This window comes from Parasteatoda tepidariorum, chromosome 5 (assembly GCF_982258835.1).
Source record: "Parasteatoda tepidariorum strain Cologne lab strain chromosome 5, Ptep-v5.0, whole genome shotgun sequence".
NCBI classification, from domain to species: Eukaryota; Metazoa; Arthropoda; class Arachnida; order Araneae; family Theridiidae; genus Parasteatoda; species Parasteatoda tepidariorum.
Genome location: NC_141759.1, coordinates 82778783 through 82798119, shown reverse-complemented (window position 1 = coordinate 82798119; position 19337 = coordinate 82778783). Strand labels below are relative to the sequence as shown.

Genomic DNA, 19337 nt, shown 5'->3' with positions numbered 1-19337 from the left:
GTCACACTGTCTTGTTCTTTTTGTTGGCAGTATTTAATTGCGCAAATGACACCCAAGGGGTTTTAATAAAGCAGGGGTCTGTTTAGAAGAAATAACGGACCCTTCGCAAAATATCTTTTCATAAAAACGGACCCTTCCCAAAATGATTTATCTTTTTATCGGACCCTTCACAAATTTGTTTATCTTCATTATTGCTTAGTTAATCGAATAAACCCTTCCCGGGAAGGGGGGGAGGAGGAAGAAAGACCGATGTAAACGAACTAAATTTTGTCTTCGGCAGACGCTTCTTCCTCGTCCGAAATTAATATTCTGCGTTCAGCAGTATAGGCTAAATACCAAATATTTGTATGTTGCATCGGTAATTTAGTAGCTGCAATTGTTGTTTATTTTTTAAAATTTAATTTTTTTAATTATAATTTTACAGTGTTGAGCATAATCTTGTATGTCTTTACAATTTAAAAACTCCTTGAAAAAGTTTTTTTGCAATAGCGGACCCTATTTGCACAAATTCTCAAAAACGGACCCTGGTTTAAAGAATGTCACTTAACCTTTATTTTATATTCACAAATTACGAGTAAATTTTTTACAATTTTACAAAAACGGACCTTTCACAAAATGTCTGGACAGACCCCTGATTAAGGTAATTGTGGTAAGGTAATTATAATCTATTGAAGACTATTTTTAAAATATTTAAGCAGAGAAAGGAAGATTTTTCATTGTCTTATCATTAATCTTTAATTAGGTTTTATGACCGACAGTTAACTTAGCAGTCCTTGTGCCATCTCTAGTGTAGTTATTAATTTGTTATTGGTACCTGTGCATAAATTATGAATTGTAGGTTGGATCTAAATATAATCGGAGTTTTCAAAACTAATCACAGGTTGTGAAAAGTACTAACTCGCGAAACCCTTGCGTTCACGATTTGGTCTCTTGCGTTTGCGTTCACGGAACACGGTTTGGGAAACCGCTGATATAGATTGTTGGAGGGAGAACACTGGTATAGTTAAAATAATGATATGAACTTATTAGTTTTTGCAGTAGTTTATATTCATTTAATTTTGCAAAAAACAAACTTTTTAAGCATCCCTGGGGTATTTGAAAAATTCCAAGAAACGTAAACAGGGTAATCTTCCAGTATCGTCAAGGTACCGTGCACTGCACGTGACCGATAGGTCCCGTGTTTTCTTTTGTTTTATCTCTCTCCTTGTTGTATCTTCATGATTATCTTATCTAGATACCTCAAGGCTCATTGTTCAAGAATGATCGTCCATCGCGATATTATCAAAAGGACGTGGCAAAATTTCAGAATAGAGATGTCTTTGTCTGCGATAATGATCTTTACAATACTTGTTTGTGGAAATTGCGACAAGTGTTCTGAGTTTTTCATTAAGTAGTTACAAGTTTTCGCATTTGAAACTATTTGCAATTAGCTAAGAGTATCGACTAGACTCTGTGACATCTATGCATAGTTGTTTTGACTACGGATTTATAAAAATCACTAGAAATTGCTATTATTTTTAAAAAATATATATATTATTAAATTTGAGTACAACCCCCTTAAAGCTTTCGCAATGTACAAGAGAACCAACACTCTTTGGTGTTAGGGCAAAATTTCTATTCAGACAAGTAATAATTCACTAGAAAAGAAAAGCAATTATTCACTTGTTCACTTTTAAATTAATTATGAAATAACGAGCTTTTTACATATTTCTGTACTTAATAAAGTTGTCTCATTGCAGTCTGTCTGTTTTGTAGACGTTTTCATTGGCTGAAAAGTCACATGGTACTAACCTGCTTTCATTAACTTTTTTTTGTGGTTATCATCAACATAAAATTAAAGTCATTAAGTTATTGTTTACCTATTAACAATTTTGCATCTCTTGTTTAAAGGTATTTACCTGTAATATTTATTTTTCATATTCTACTTTGCTATTAAGTTTTTGATTTTGGTTGTTTTTTAAATTAAGAGTATAAAACTATGACTTATTATAACGTATTTCAATGATATTACATTGATTCGTTTCATTTTAAAATTTGAATCTGTGTCTAAACGTTTTGCAATTTGTATTACTTTTTGATGCAAATTACATTAGTATGCTATTATAACTTACAGTTAATAATAGGCAACAATGCAATGGTGTAAAAGACATGGATAATGCATGAACAAATCATTAAGCAAATGATTACCGAGCAAAATTAGTTGTGTTCATTAATAGGGCTTAATAGAATTATAGAAGGGAAATGTTTGTAAGTGGGAAGCGGACACAGTTCTTTTTTGAACAAATATGAGTGAATATTTTCATAATAAAAAAAAAATAGAAGTAAAAGAAAACTTATGGAAACACTGTAAGATATTTCGATTAAAGTAACTAATTGACTAAATTAGTTAATTGACAAACATAAATTAATTGCGTAACAGTCTGATATACCCTATTCAGTGAGTGTTACCTTTTGTACGATTTTAATGTAATTACTGGCGTTACATAATAATTTTAATAATGAATGATACGTCTAAATATGATACCAGGGGTCTGCCCAGACATTTTGTGAAAGGTCCGTTTTTCGTGAAATTGTGAAAAAATTACTCACATTCTTTCAACCAGGGTCCGCTTTTATGAATATGTGTAAATAGGGTCCGTTATTGCAAAAAAAAAAAAACTTTTTCAAGGAGTTTTTAAAATGTAAAGACATACAAGATTATGCTCAACACTGTAAAATTATAATTAAAAAAATTGAATTTTACAAAATAAACAATAATTGCTGCTTCTAAATTAGAGATGCAACATACAAATATTTGGTATTTAGCCTATACTGCTGAACGCAGAATATTCACTTCCGACGAATAATGAAAGAATCGTCTGCCGAAGACAAAACTTACTTCGTTTACATCCATCTTTCTTGTTTTCTGCCCTGGAAAGGGTTTATTTGATTAACAAAATAATAATGAAGATGAACAAATTTGTGAAGGGTCCGATTAAAAAAAAAAATCATTTTGTGAAAGGTCCGTTTTTAAGTTAAAATATTTTGCGAAGGGTCCGTTTTTAAGTTAAAATATTTTGTGAAGGGTCCGTTTTTATGAAAAGATATTTTGTGAAGGGTCCGTTAACGGACCCAAATTTCTTCTAAACAGACCCCTGGATACAATTTACCAATATATATATATATATATATATATATATATATATATATATATATATATATATATATATATAATCTTTTCATATTAACGGACCCTTCACAAATTTCTTTATCTTCATTATTGTTTTGTTAATCGACTAAACCCTTCCCAGGGAAAGAAGAAAAAAAGATGGATGTAAACGAATTAAGTTTTGTCTTCGGCAGACTCTTCTTCCTTTATTCGTCCATGAATATTCTGCTTTCAGCATTATAGGCTGAATACCAAATATTTGTATGTTGCATCTCTAATTTAGTAGCAGCAATTGCTGTTTATTTTTGAAAATTTAATTTCTTTTATTATAAATTTACAGCGTTGCGCAAATCTTGTATGTCTTTAAAATTTAAAAACTCCTTGAAAACGTTTTTTGCAATAACAGGACCCTATTTGCACACATTCACAAAATCAGAACCCTTGTTGAAAGAATGTGATTTAACGTTTATTTTATATTCGCAAATTACGAGCAATCTTTTCACAATTTTACAAAAACGGACCTTTCACAAAATGTCTGGACAGTCCCCTGTATATACTTTTATTATCGACGACACCTAGCCGTAACCGTGGGAAAAATTCCGTTATCGAAAGGAAAAGTCAAAGAATTTATCAAACTCTTTTCAAGTTGCCAATAAGTTTAGCACAGAAGAGAATTTCCCATTAATAATGAATTCTTTTTCGTTATCTTCTCTTGACACAGCAGATTGTTTTCCTTTTTATAGACCGATATATTTATTTATTTGCTAAAATTTTTTTTTTTATATAAACTCTGATTGCTGTATTTTGGATAATAAGGCTCCTATGCTATTGTTTGAAGAATGTAAATATTAAGTAGACAATTGTTGGTTTCACTTTGTATTTTGAATTTCGTTTTTTTGTACTTTGTATTATAACAAAAGGTAACAGGGGAAGTTGAGTTTCTATATCAGTAATATAGTATATATATATATATATATATATATATATATATATATATATATATATATATATATAGTATAGGCAGTAATATATGTATACTAGAGGGCTGCGCCCCCTGCTCGCTAACGCTCGCCAATCCCCGAAAATCACTATGCAATCTTATATGGTTTGCTTCGCTCGCTACTAACTTAGGTACATTGCAAATGCACAAAATTCTAAGAATTCAAAACAACCATTCAAATCCATATAACTTTTTTTTAAAAAAAAATTACATCATTTTAGTAAATACTAAGTCATTAAAATTAATTTAAATTCAAATAAATGACATGTAATTCGTTAAACCTATTAGAAATGTGCTATAGTATAAAATCTAAAAGCATAACAGCACGACTGAGCTCATTTTTCAATGAATAACTAATAACAATAATAAAGCAAATAAATTCGTGATATAAATCAAAAATTGTCAAATAAATTCGCATTATATAAATTCGTGAAAAAAAGCGCTCTCGACAAAATACTAAAATTATAGATCTATCGATAAAGACTACTCACTTCTGCCTAGCTTAATAGTATGAGATTGCCGCAGCTGATAATGCTCTCTGGTTATTTCCGTTTCCGTTTTTAAAAGCGCTATATGTTGAGCCACCTCTGCTAGATTTGGCATGTGACATTTTTAGCGGTAATCATTGGTCGATTTCCTAGCGTTGCCATTCGGGGAGTTGTAATGAGGTTTTTTTTTGTCGCCGTGAAAGAGAAATATACATATAGATGGTAATAATAAAGTACTTTGGGGAAAGTAATTGATTCAATCCTTTTCTCACTTTAACAAGGCTTTAAAATTCCTTAATTTTAAATCCTGAATCACAACTACTCGTATGTTCTGAAATATGAAAGAAATTCCGACAAAAAAGTAGTTTCTTGATATTTATGTTTCGCATTCCATAATAATGTTTCTAAAACTGTAACTTTTTCTTTCAACACATTGTAGAAAACGCGATAAACCTCATAAAAGGTACCTCACTTTTCATATTTATCCTTAAAAATATTAACTTTTAATCCTAACCTGACCTTGTATGTGTCACATCAATTCCATCTTAAGGCACCAAGCGAGAGCAAGACAGTCTTCTTTTCTTATTTTTTTTAAATTTTTTTTGCTCTCTTGCAATCGCGTGACGATCGCCATTTGGGATTCTATGCCTGGTGTCTTTAAAAAAAAAGAAAAAAAAAGAAAAAGCCTAATAATCTAACTGATGGCTAATTCTTTGTTCCGAAAAATGAAATTATAGCTGTCAGTGTGTGAGAAGAGTGAATAAGCCTCCGAGGACTGCTTAACTCGTTTGAAATCCGAACTGGTTATCAATTTCAGTATTTTGCTTAATGGGAAATGCAATTTCTTGAACCCCTTTGCTCATACTTGTGTAATTGAATAAGTTTTGCATCAATTGTGCACTTAATGGAAAAGCCTAATTGCGGCTGATGCAGAATTAAATCTTTTCTATGCCTTACCTGTGTGACAGGGGATTGATGTTAATGTCCAGAGTTGAACGGAACATAATTATACTTTTAAGTCTGTAATGAACTGTAGCCTGGCCCTTCTTGTTGAATTTTTATTTTATAATGGATTCTACAAACTTAACAATCCAATAATCAAGGATTAATTATTGGATTGTAAATTAGCGTCTTCGTATAATTTGCGGGGTGCCTTGCTTCCAATTAAATGAACGTTTAACATGGCTCCGGTTCTAATGTTTTCTGTTCAGTCCAGAAAAACATGATTTTTTTCTAAGATGCTTAAAGTTATGAATTAACACTAGATTGCCCAATGAAGTCATTTTGATTGCTTTTTAATTTCAATTAGAAAAACAATGATGTATAATCAGGGGTCTGTTTAGAAGAAATTTGGGTCCGTTAACGGACCCTTCACAAAATATCTTTTCATAAAAACGGACCCTTCACAAAATATTTTAACTTAAAAACGGACCCTTCACAAAATGATTTTTTTTTAATCGGACCCTTCACAAATTTGTTTACCTTCATTATTATTTTGTTAATCGAACAAACCCTTTCCAGGGCAGAAAACAAGAAAGATGGATGTAAACGAATTAAGTTTTGTCTTCGGCAGACGATTCTTCCATTATTCGTCCGAAATTAATATTCTGCATTCAGCAGTATAGGCTAAATATTAAATATTTGTATGTTGCATCTCTAATTTAGAAGTAGCAATTGTTGTTTATTTTTAAAATGTAACTTTTTTAATTATAATTTTACAGTGTTGAGCAAAATCTTGTATGTCTTTACAATTTAAAAACTCCTTGAAAAAGTTTTTTTGTTGTTGCAATAACGGACCCTATTTGCACAAATTCATAAAAGCGGACCCTGGTTGAAAGAATGTGAGTAATTTTTTCACAATTTCACGAAAAACGGACCTTTTACAAAATGTCTGGACAGACCCCTGGTTACGGAACCATAATTTCTCCTAAAATGCTGATAGTTCAGTTACGGAACCATAATTTCTCCTGAAATGCTGATAGTTCAGTTATGGAATCATAATTTCTCCTGAAATGCTGATACCTCTGACTTACTTAAAGCGCTGCAGATTTACTCCATAAATTTTGCATTAACCTTAAAAAAAAATCCAATTGCAAACATTTAAGTTTGTCAATTGTATTTTTTTAAAGGTTTGTGTGTCTTTTAAAAGGTAATAAATTTATGTAATATTATAATTTAAAAATGTTAAGAAAAAATTTTTAACGTAAAGAAACAGTTCGATTATAAGTTGAAAGGTTGCTAGTTTTAATTCTAACCACCTAAACCTCAGGATAGCCCTGAGTGGTAGGGCGTTGGTCCCATGTCCAGCTGGCCTAAGAACCCCGTGTTTTAAAATGTGACTGGTGCAAGGTAAAGTCTGTCGGGGTGACTAAGACCTCCAAGTTCCCATAACAAACCAATACCTTTGGAGGTACTGACTTGAAGAGTGATAGTTCTCTAGTTCAGTTCAAAATTGCGATCTGTGTGATGAATGAATTTTTTGAATGGGCCAGCCCTTTAATACGGGCTGTGACGTGTGTGTGTCGCTAAAATCGTATTCTTGGTCGTAGACGGCTCCACTGAAAAAATAAGAGCCTCACCCTCTGCCTTTAGCTTGGTTTAAACAAGCAGGCTTGCTGGTATTTCGCAAGTGGCATTAGAAACAACAACAATTCCAAGAAAAAGTTTATTAACTTAGTTTTGAAACAGTCTCCCACATTTTTCCTTCATTGAAAGAATAACTTAAACATGCCATAAAAAGAAAATTATTCTGTTACGTAAATAGTTAATGAAGTAGTAAAATTGATCATAAATGTTCAAAACTTCATTTTAAAAACAGCTACTACTTTCAAGGTTAAGTAAATGCCTGTTACAAGCAAACGTGGGAAGATGTTTTAGAAAAAAATACCAGCTTTGGCAGTTGGTCTGTTATCATTTATTTGTCTAAAAGACTTCTTACTCTTTTAAAAATGCTATCTTTGATTATTTCATTTCCTAATTTAGTAGTCATTTTTCTTCTTTTTGTTTATCCATCTTATTATGAACGTGAATTTTTCGTGTTTGAATTATGTTTGTTTTAGAAAACAGTTTCTCATTCATCAAAGCTAGTTTTATCAATGAAATTATTTTTTGAAAATAGCTGAAAATTCAATGAATCAATGAAAATTTCAAAATAGCTGAAAATAGGCTTTTTATGATACGTTTGTCTTGTTTAATTTTTAGCTGAAGATCTTTAAAGATTTCTTTCATTTTCTAGAATTTAATAATTCATGAATTATTTTTGCACTAAAAAGCTTTATAACACTAATATGCTAACTAAGGTAAACAACGTTTAAGAGCACAAAAATATTATTATAATAATATTCATTATTATTATTATAATAAATAATTATACAAAAATATTATTATAAATTATTAATATAATATTTTTGTTCTCTTAAACGTTGTTTACCTTAGTTTGTATTTTAGCACAAAGGTCGCCCACTTGTGTTGTACTAATATGCTAATATGTAAAAATGTAAAGTAACGACAATGCTAACAATTGTATTTTTTATAACCGTTGTTGAACAGCTGACCCAAATCTGAGTTTAGGACTATCAATATTCAACTCTGTAGCATAGTATATTTGACCGCAATCGAGAAAATTCCTGGATCACCCTTTGGGACAAACTAGCCTTCATGGAGAACTTTTTGATAGAACCCAGTCGCATTTGCATTGCGCGGAGAAGAAAACCACGGACACTTCCCACTGTTAGCAAGACGGCATGGGGATTTTAACCCTTTATAGATATTTTATATCAGCACTGTGGTCGGCGCTAGCCGGGAACAGAATTCGAATAGACCGGCCAACGCTGGGATCGAACCTGGTTCACCTACGCTAAAAAATTGTATAAAATGAGGTACTGATACTTGTCTTCTGAATTGATTTCAAAATTGTAAGAATATCGAAATGGACTGCCTCAAATTCACCCTGTAGATAAATTAGGAATTAAAATAACTGTCAATTATAAGATTTAAAATATAAATAACCCCTTAAAAACTGAAATTTATTCTGTAGATATACATATCTTCCATTCCATTTATCGTTCCCTTTTAGTTTAATTTCCGATTAAATATTGCTCCTGAGTTTATCTCACTAGGGCTCCGTCCAGACATTTTGTGAAAGGTCCGGTTTTCGTGAAAAAATTACTCACATTCTTTCAACCAGGTTCCTGCTTTTATGAACTTGTGCAAATAGGGTCCGATTATTGCAAAACCTTTTTAAAGGAGTTTTTAAATTGTAAAGACTTAATGATTACGCTCAGCACTGTAAAATTATAATAAAAAAAAATTAAATTTTCAAACCTAAACAGCAATTGCTGCTTCTAAATTAGAGATGCAACATACAAATATTTGGTATTTAGCCTATACTGCTGAACGCAGAATATTCATTTCGGACGAATAACGGAAGAATCGTTTGCCGAAGACAAAACTTAATTCGTTTACATCCATCTTTCTTGTTTTCTGTCCTGGGAGGGGTTTATTCGATTAACAAAACAATAATGAAGATAAACAAATTTGTGAAGGGTCCGATTAAAAGAAAAATTATTTTGTGAAGAGTCCGTTTTTAAGTTAAAATATTTTGTGAAGGGTCCGTTTTTATAAAAAGATATTTTGTGAAGGGTCCGTTAACGGACCCAAATTTCTTCTATACAGACCCCTGTTCACCCCTTGACTTTTTACATTTAGTACGTTAACAGTTGTGCTTTGCGCAGTAAAACCGCTTCCAACTCTTGTCATTTAACTATCTCAATTATACATAAACATCTAGGATTTTAATGAGATTGATTAGTGGAATCGGCATTTATATCTAATTAATTTTAATGCAGTTGAATCGTAAATTATTTAAATCATTATAGACGTTGAAAAATTATTAATGTGCTAATTTTGATTCTATATGTTTTCTCGCCACTCTGTCGATATCGGTGAAACTCTAATATTGTATTTCGATTGACATTCAAGTTCACATTTCACGATAATCTATTTTTAAAAGTGCGAAATCAGGACAAACTTGTTTACGACAAATACACGACAATACGAACGTAATTGAATGTTTCAATATGACAACAACTCAATTTTAAATGAAGTGCACCATTGATGTCTTCTTAACACGAAATTCTCAAAAAAAAATTTTTTTTCAAAAGGTGCTTTCATTGGTGTATAACGGAGGCTCGGCAGGGCTGCCTAGTCGGTGGATTATGGGCAGGTACAAAGAAATCCCTCTATACCTCCCGCATAGCTGTTGGCAGACGATACAAAGGAATGCGTGTGAGTGAGATCTTTCCTTTTGTAGAAATGGAGTTTTTTCTTGAACTTTCCGAACAATAACTGAAAAGACCCTCTATTGTTGGTTGAAAATGAAATCTTGGCGGGGTACAAAGCATTGGTGCTGATGCGGGATAGGGTGACAAGATCTTAGGCGAAGATAAAGTGTGCGATTATAAATGAAATTAAAGAAGCTGGTTGAATTTGGGTTGAGATTTCCTTTCGGTTTCTTACTCTTTATAAATAATTTATATGATCGGAGATGGCCCAGGGAATAGAGCGTTCGCCATTCAATGAGGTGAACTCGGTTCGAATCCCAGTGATGGCTGTTTTCATTTATTTATTAAATTTTTTTTTAACACTTATTAGCAGCTGTGAATGAGTTAGAATATAAAAGAAAAAGAATAATGTGGAAATATTTATAGAAAAGAATGAAATTAATTATTTAGTCAATTAACAGTTTTAAAATTATATTTTGTAAGATAGTTGAATCCATAGATCTGCAACGGATTTCTGTAGTACTTTATGCCGTATACCTAAATTAAGTTGAATAAAATAAGCTGACTTCTGCCTTAAAAAAAAAAAAAAAAATTCTTTTCAACTGTTAGAATGGTTCTTGGAGAAAAATAATTATTTATTCTTGAATTATTTAATTTTATTTTGGATTTTAAAATTCGACGGAGAATTACTTATGTACGAATAAGAAGATAAATAATTATTGAAATTATTTTTTTAAACTCTGTTGTTTTGCTTTCATTCAATAATTTCATAAAAATAACCGAAGCATTAAACAAATTTAATAACATTAAATAAATAATATTAATAAATATTAAGTAATTAGTGGGGTGTATTAAACTTTTCAAGAATACCTATTTTATTTTATATCCCTCGTTGAACAGCCAATTAAATATTTGGGTTTACAACTACTAATGCTTAACTCCGTAGCCTGTAATTTCGAACCCAATCCAGAAGACAAGAGAACTTGTGAACCAAGTATTGATGGAACTAACCCTCATTTACGTACATGAAAAATAAAACCACGAAAACCTTCCACGGTTAGCCTGACGGCAAGGGGACCCATGACCCGTTTACCACTGAGGATATTTTATGTCAGCGTTGTGGTCGGTGCGGAATCCGTATCACCAGCCAGCACTGGAATTCGAACCCGGTTCACCTGATTGGACGGCGAATGCTCTATCCTCTGAGCCATCACGACTCTACCGAATGCCATTAAGGCTCAAGAATATCTATTTTTTAAAATAAGTAGCCTTAACCCACGGAACCCCTGTCAGTTTTCCACGGAACTCCTTTTGAGAACCGCTGGTGTCGAAGATAGAAAGATCGGTACCAGCTCAGGTACTGACCACTATCTAAATTACGTTGCACTCCTACCATAGCAATTGAAAGAGCAAGCTCCAGGGCTAGATGTTCTGCCGTGGCTGGGTGCTCCAAGCGAGTTAAAAGTTTATAGTAGAGACAAATAATATTAGCAATATTGAATGATATTTTTGGCAATCTTTTGATGCGAGTTAAAATAAACTAGGCAAAAATCTGTGACAAATAATGTTGAACGAAATCTTTGGCAGATGATACAGCATGTCCATGAAAGGTCCTCTTCAAAAAAAAAAAAAAAAAAAAACTTGTTGACCCAATCGAAACAACTACGCCCGAGTGTGCCGGGTGGGAAAATATTGTCCCTTTCAAAGGGCCTCTTACTTTTTATTTCCGCCCACTAACTGTGAAAGTTTTGAATTGAATGTAGTGATTTGTAAGGAAAAAAATTTTTTTTAGCACTTGGAAACTGCTTATGTACACTACAAAGCAAAATAATATTATACAACAATAATCAATTGTAAATGGGCATCATATTGAACAGATTTTAACAAACGCGTCTGCAATAAAAATTGTGTGTTCTATAAGTGTTTTAAGGGTACTTATTATTTAACTGCATGATTCGGTTTTATTTTAAAAGTTTGTGTAGTTTTAAGTAGAATTTTAGATTATTTTTGCCAGCTGTTAGAAAGTGCAACAAATGTATGCGTTTTTTAAAAATTTTTTATATAAATTAGTGAGTTACCTTGTGGCAGAAATTTTTCTGGCTTTCTGCGACAAAACTCTCTAGCACTAATATAATAACTATATTTTGAATTCTCTTTTTCACAGTGAGAAAAATAAAACTATTACATGCAATTAATTCCACTTCAAACATATAAATACAAACACTCACCTTATAATTTTTTCAAAGAAACAATGTGTTGCAGAGATAGTAACAAATTAAAATTTTTTTCTAGAGAAGTCTATTTGAACAGGTAATCCAAAACATTGCTAGATGACTTCCTATAGTTTGGCAGTAAGCTATTGTTACCAATCAATCTAAAGGAAAACTTACAAATTCTTATTTTTAATCAATATATATGAAATGTTCCTTCACTGGTTGGTTTAACCTATAATAACATTTAAAATAAGGTATTTATTTTAATTTTCTAGTAGAGGATAGTCTACTTTACTCGTCTGTCAATTAATACTAATAATATTTTGGATTTTTTGTTAGTTAAAAATAGTTAAGAAAAAAATTTTACAATTGATCCCACTCTCCCCTACTTTTCAAGGGAAAATTTCTCAAACAAGTCTGTAGCTTATAATATATAGAAAAATATTTTGCCACCGCACGAGAAGAAATTATTTGTCGGTTTCCTTCGTCGCCTAGCAACAAATAGAACTTTTTTGATAAAAATTTTCATGAGCAACCCGTAAAAACTGACTTTATAATAGCTTACTGACCCGTAAGCTATTTATTACCAATCAATCTAAAGAAAAACTTTCAAATTCTTATTTTTAAACAATATACTATATGAAATGTTCCTTCACTGGGTAGTATTCCTCCACTGGTTGGTTTACCCTATATTAATAATTACCTGTATTAATTATCTGTATTCAGGGGTTTGTTAAGAAGAAATTTGGGTCCGTTAACGGCCCCTTCACAAAATATCTTTTCATAATAACGGCCCCTTCACAAAATATCTTTTCATAAAAACGGACCCTTCACAAAATATTTTAACTTAAAAACGGCTCTTCACAAATTTGTTCATCTTCATTATTGTTTCGTTAATCGATTGACACTTCCCAGGAAGAAAGACAGATGTAAAGAAACTAAATTTTGTCTTCCGCAGACACTTCTTCCTTTATTCGTCCGAAATTAATATTCTGCGTTCAGCTGTATAGACTTAAAAGCAGCAATTGTTGTTTATTTTTTTAAATTTAATTTTTTTAATTATAATTTTACAGTGTTGAGCATAATCTTGTATGTCTTTACAATTTAAAAACTCCTTGAAAAAGTTTTTTTGCAATAACGGACCCTATTTGCACACATTCGTAAGAGCGGACCCTGGTTGAAAGAATGTGAGTAATTTTTTCACAATTTCACGAAAAACGGACCTTTCACAAAATGTCTGGACAGACCCCTGATATTATGGTAAAGAAACTGGAAGAGTTGGCAGGTTTGCCAGCTATTTATGTCTATCACACTATATTATTATTTACCTATATTATGTTAAATAAACCATAGATAGTTGACGTGGCGTAAAGTCCAGAAAATACCACATTATTTGTTCTCAATGTAAATTTACTTCCTCAAATAGACGGTGAACGAGCTGTTCAATGTTCTTTTTAATCGTGTTTTAACATTATTATCGCATTTGAATACTGTTTTGAAAAGACAAATGCTCAATATTTTGATTTGTTGGCAATTGTGCCACAAAAAAATGTGTAAACTTATCCATTTTTTATTCCACGTCGGCTTACAATCCCTATGAGAACAATGACAATTCTGCCAACACCACTTCCTCGAGATTCACTGCGATAGGTCACGATCTGCGGATATATATATATAAAAAGAACGAATTCATAAGTCTAAGCTCTACCTTTTGTAGGCGGCAATATTTCTGCAAGGTATTGGCGATGTAAGGTGAAGTCGTAGGCGAAATGTGGGTGACGATTATTATACAGAAGACACGGACAGTTTTCGCGACTGTCGTCAACAAACTTATCGTTCGAAACAGCCCACAGAATATACACTTAAGCGATCGTTCCCCTTCGATTTGTTTATAAAATTATGTAGTTTTATTATTGGAAGTCTATAAACATCCAGTAGAAGAAAACTACCGGTTCCACTTTAGTTTAACTGAACAAGGGCCACTCCCTGCATTGTTGGCGGTAATTGAGTATTATGCACTTCATATCTGAATGATATTCATACTTTTCTTTTTCGAACAATGTAATTTTATTTCGCCAATATGTTCTTTGTAGGTAGCCTTACCCTTTTGAGAATTCGTAATTGCAAATTAAGTGCATTTTAGTTATGGATTGCTTGAGTTTATTATTCATATTTATAAAGCTATATCGTTATATATACTAAGCTCAATTGCAAATAATTGCTTTATTAAATGAATAAATAAAATAATGGTAAAGGACGTTATTACCGATAAAATATCCAACAAACTTTAATCAAAAATGCAAGGATAATAATAATTATCGATAACTTTCTTTTGTGTGGTTTTTAACAATTTTTAAACTCTTGAATCTATATATATATATATATATATTTCTCTTACACGGCGACAAAAAAACCTCATTACAACTCCCCGAATGGCAACGCTAGAAAATCGACCAATGATTGCCGCTAAAAATGTCACATGCCAAATCTAGCTGAGATGGGTCAACATAAAGCGCTTTTAAAAACGGAAACTGAAATAACCAGAGAGAGCATAAGCTAGGCAGAAGTGAGTAGTCTTTGTCGCTAGATCTCTATTTTAGTATTTTGTCGAAAGCGCTTTTTTTCACGAATTTATATATTACGAATTTATTTGACGATTTTTGATTTATATCACGGATTTATTTGTTTTACTAGAATTTATTTGTTTATGCAGGTTTTTCCATTGCAATTCACTTATTTCAATTTTTAATAGACTTAATTATAGCATGTAATAGACTTAATTACAGCACATTTCTAATAGGTTTAACGAATTACATGTCTTTTATTTGAATTCAAATTTATTTTAATGACTTAGTATTTACCAAGAAGATGTAAATTTTTTTTAAAAAAAAGTTGTTATATGGATTTGAATGATTGTTTTGAATTCTTTGAATTTTGTACATTTGCAATGTACCTAAGTTAGTAGCGAGCAAAGAGAGCTTGGTTTGCGAAGCAAACCATATAAGATTGCGTTGCAATTTTCGGTGGTTGGCGAGCGTTAGCGAGCAGGGGGCGCAGCCCACTAGTATAAATAAATTTGTGTGCAAAAGTTATTTTTGTACAAATTCGTCCAGAGACCTGAGATTGAATTAATGGTAAAAAATGCAATTTTTACCTAGCTTAGAAAACAGAATCAAAAATGTTTTTTTTTTTTTTTTTTTTTTTTTTTTTTTTTTTTTTTTTTAAGTGTTCAATTATTTAAACTTCAACTGTTTTTAGTTATTTTAATTATTGCTTGAAAATGGCAAATTTAAATTGTTAGCACTTATTTGCTTTTTCTTCAAATTTTGGTCATGAAAGAAAATCTGCTTGTCCAAAATCTAACTGTCCAAAATGGTAATTGAATAAAATTTTTTACCTTTATTTCATTTGGTAATTTTTGATAAAAACTTGAAGGAAGAAAAAAAGAGTAAGTTTTTATCTTCTCCTGAAAGAATGGGAATAACTAACCTATTGCTTGATAAATAGCATTGTTTTCTGGTTTGGGTTCAAAATTACGAGGCTAAGGAGTTGAACATTGATAGTCGTAAAGCCAGGATTGGGTTGGCTGTTCAACGTTTGCTATTAAAACTAGATACTCAATTAAAAATTTATTAAAAATATATTCATTTAACCTTTACTATTTTCTTGGTAGTTATTAATGCCTTTAAAGCCGTTTACCAAAAGTAAATAGTATCAAACTTTATGTAAAGGATTACTTGTTTAGAGTTATACCAACTACTGAACACCTAATTATAATGTGTTATCCCTACGATTACGTAATTAGATTAGTATTTTCCATGAATTGTATAAAAAAAATTTAGCATTTTGGTATAAATAGGTCGCTATTTTTACGCTATAACATAAAAAATAAAAGCTTATGCATGTACTATTTTCCTGTTTATTTTGTCTATATTTTTAGTATTTCAAAAACATACTTTAAAAATAATCTAGATTAACCAATTTCCGTGCGTTTTGTATAGTAAATTAATCCCAAAAAGCTCTAATTTCGATTCTCAGCTGGAGTTGGAAGCGAATCTTGGAACTTTCGAAAATAACTTACACCATAAATAAGTTATAAAACCCCGCTAGCTCTTCCTCTTAATTGCTACACCAATCAACATTGTAACAAATCGCTATTAATTTGTAACTCCGCGGTGTATCGGTCATCTATCATAGGGTCCTTCCATCCCTTTATTTTAAAAAACCCAATTCGTTTCGGCTAGCGTCGTTAAGAAGCTGACCCAATTTCTCGCCAACAAAAAGCCACTCCTTTAGTTCTTTTTCTGCAGCTCAGCGATTTTTCATTTTGGCTACTAATTCCCGTTGACTGTATAATTCCTTCTGAGCCTACGCGTCGGTAGATTTTGTTAAAGAAAGGGCGTTAATAGGAGTCTTAAAGCCTCGTTTGGGTTTTGTTAAAATGATAACCGCCTTAAAATATTGTGTTTTTAATCGTAGATTACCGCCAGTATGGTTTTGGGCTGGTAGTTTTTGTTTGTGGTTTTTAGTTTCTTGGAACTATCTTTGTATTTGTCAATTGATTTTTAATGGTTGAGGCCGACTCTGTACTGAAATTAATTTTTTGTTTACATGCTTGCTTATTTGTTTTTTTACTTTGTAAAGGGTTGTTTAAGTATTACGTAAGCGCGTTTTTGGCAATTGTGGTCACCCTTACACTCTTGTTAGCAAATCACGACAACCCGCTCGCTAGAAAAAGTTACAACAACCTTTATTTTTTTTACTTTATTTTTCACTTTTATCGCAGTAATCTGAACATTTTAGAAATAAATTCAAATAAAAAATGTAACTTTGCATAAAGCTAAATTTAGGTATTAATTTATTAAGTAAAATTTTTTCTAACTTTTTCTTTTCTCAGATTTTTGAACTTGAAAATCTTCCAAGTGTGTAATTTAACGAAAAAATTGAACTACATAAAGCCTAGTCATGAATGACAAAGCTTTAGTAGCGACGTGTTAAGGTAATATTATAGGGATTTAATTCTACAATCATTATAATTTTCTATTTTTATGAGCTATCATGACTCAGGTTTGCCAATTTCTACGCTCTTTGTAACATATTTTGCAGCGTGGTAGACATTTAAAGAAACAAAGGTTTCAGAATTTTTGGTAATTTTGCGAACATTTTAAAAACCTCACCACTGAAAAGCTAGAATAAAGTGACGTCGCATATGAACTTTTAAATCATTTATATGCATTGGTGGGGAAAATAAGTGCAAATAAATAAAAAAATAATACATTCAAACATAAACTTAGCTACCACTAATATAAATTTTTGCAAAAGCTTAGTAATTTGGCAGCCCTAATGACTTAGCTTTAGTAGCAAAGTGCTAAGCCGATCCTCAATGTGTCCCTCCCCTGCAATTAAATAGGTTTAGACGTTTTTAGCACCTCCTTCTTTAATAGTGATTCGCTAGCTTTCGATACCGCCTTTGTTTTCTCCTAGCGAAAATATTAATTTCCGACCACTACTATGCGTGTTTCAACTTTTTTGATAGAGATTCTTAACAAAAATTATAATTCAGATCTGAAAAATATTCAGATCTAAAAGTATTTTAATATTACTTGTATTTTTAAACATGGACGTCTGAGTAGTTAAGTTCTGTTTGACGTCGGTGATAAAATTCGATAAAATGGAATAGTTAAAGGTTACTTGAGTTCGAATACTCGATCCAGAAGTTCCATAGTCTTCTGAGTAATTCAAGATTAAAAGGCTGCAGATTTATCCCCGATCTTGCCATAATTCTGTTATGGATTTGTGCTATTCAGCACACCGTTAATAAAAACAGCGATCACAGTTTTCTACAAAAAAAAAAAATTGAAAAGTATTCGGCAATTTATTTTAAACTGACAAACATATGTTTTATTTTAATTTAAAGCTAACAAAATATTTAGTTTTCATTTTCTTTCATTTAAAAATAACATCATTCGCGGTTTTTAGAACTAAATTTGAGTTGAAAGTTCAAATATTGCGTGATAGTTCTATTTCGTTTCCTCGAAGTATAAGCAAAAAATAAAGAGTCTATTACCACCATTTTGTTATTAATAGGACGCTGTGACCTCTGTAAAAAAATAAAAAATAGTTAAGCTCATTTTCGAGAATTCTCGGCCTTCTAGAATTGTAGAACCAATAAAATCTCTTAACTAAAAGAAGCAATTCGAAGGAATCATACAATATAAAAACAAATCAAAATCCCCAGGGATAAAATTGTCGTCAGCCGTGAGTACTTTGATATTACTTGTGTTGATTGATGCGACCTTTCCGCTTTAACCTCAACTACCAGCTGAAAGGCTTATAAGTCGGAAGTTGGGAACTCTTTCATAACTAAAAGAACGGATCATCAGATGTTGATAAAAGTGAAGTGGAATTTGAGGATGATGGAGTTTATGTAACTTTCATCACAATATTTTAATTATTACTATGCTTTGATGTAGCAATGATAGCTGAAGTGTGTTTTAGAATTATACTGTTTTTCGGCTTTTTCTTTAATTTTTTAATTCTGTGAAAGTGAGTTATTGTGGTTTAGTTAAGTAAAAAGAAATTGGAAGATTAAATGTCAATTGAAGGGTAAATTGATGAAGGAGATAAGTTTACCAGACGTCATTTATATCCTCCGTATCTCCTTCATTACACTATAAAGCATATTGCCTTTACACTGTTGTGCGTAGACAATACTAATAAATTACTTTAAAACTAATTATTTTTAATAAAATGTCTTACTTTATTTACTCCTGCAGTTGAATAAGTATTATAGTACACTCTTCAAAGCTACGAGTTGTGTCTACAAAATACAATCTGATTCTATGTTTTATTCATTTTTCTAATGTTTTTTCTTCATAAAAATCCGCGCCGTAATATGATACAACAGAAAAGGATTTTAAGCTTAGCAAGCAATAGTTGAACAATAAACTGTCTGTGAATTTGATTTTCGTTTCAGACAGTTTTGGGTTAATAAGGTTATGCACAACTTCACGATTTTTTTTTTTTAACGATTAATCAAAAATTTATAAAATTATTTTAATTTGTTTGCATACAAACAGAAATTGATTGCGGATATAAAACAAATTGTTTACTCTGTTTTATAAAATAGACACAAATTCGGCTTGTAGTTGTCAGAGTACAATTTGTATTCATTCACTGTGTTTCAAGTGGAATTTGAGTACTCTA

The 19337-nt window shown here is 31.4% G+C and overlaps 1 protein-coding gene across 3 annotated transcripts in view; it reads left to right on the top strand.

Moving 5' to 3' along the window:
- LOC107437956 (semaphorin-5A) overlaps window positions 1–19337 on the top strand; it is a 322074-nt gene that overhangs the window by 242493 nt on the left and 60244 nt on the right. The window contains exon 2 of one of the 3 annotated variants that reach the window (XM_043039560.3): window positions 9799–9922. The exons of the other annotated variants lie outside the window; for them this stretch is intronic. The gene's annotated coding sequence lies outside the window, so the exon portion shown is untranslated. The remainder of the gene's footprint in view (window positions 1–9798; window positions 9923–19337) is intronic. 3 annotated transcript variants of the gene reach the window in all.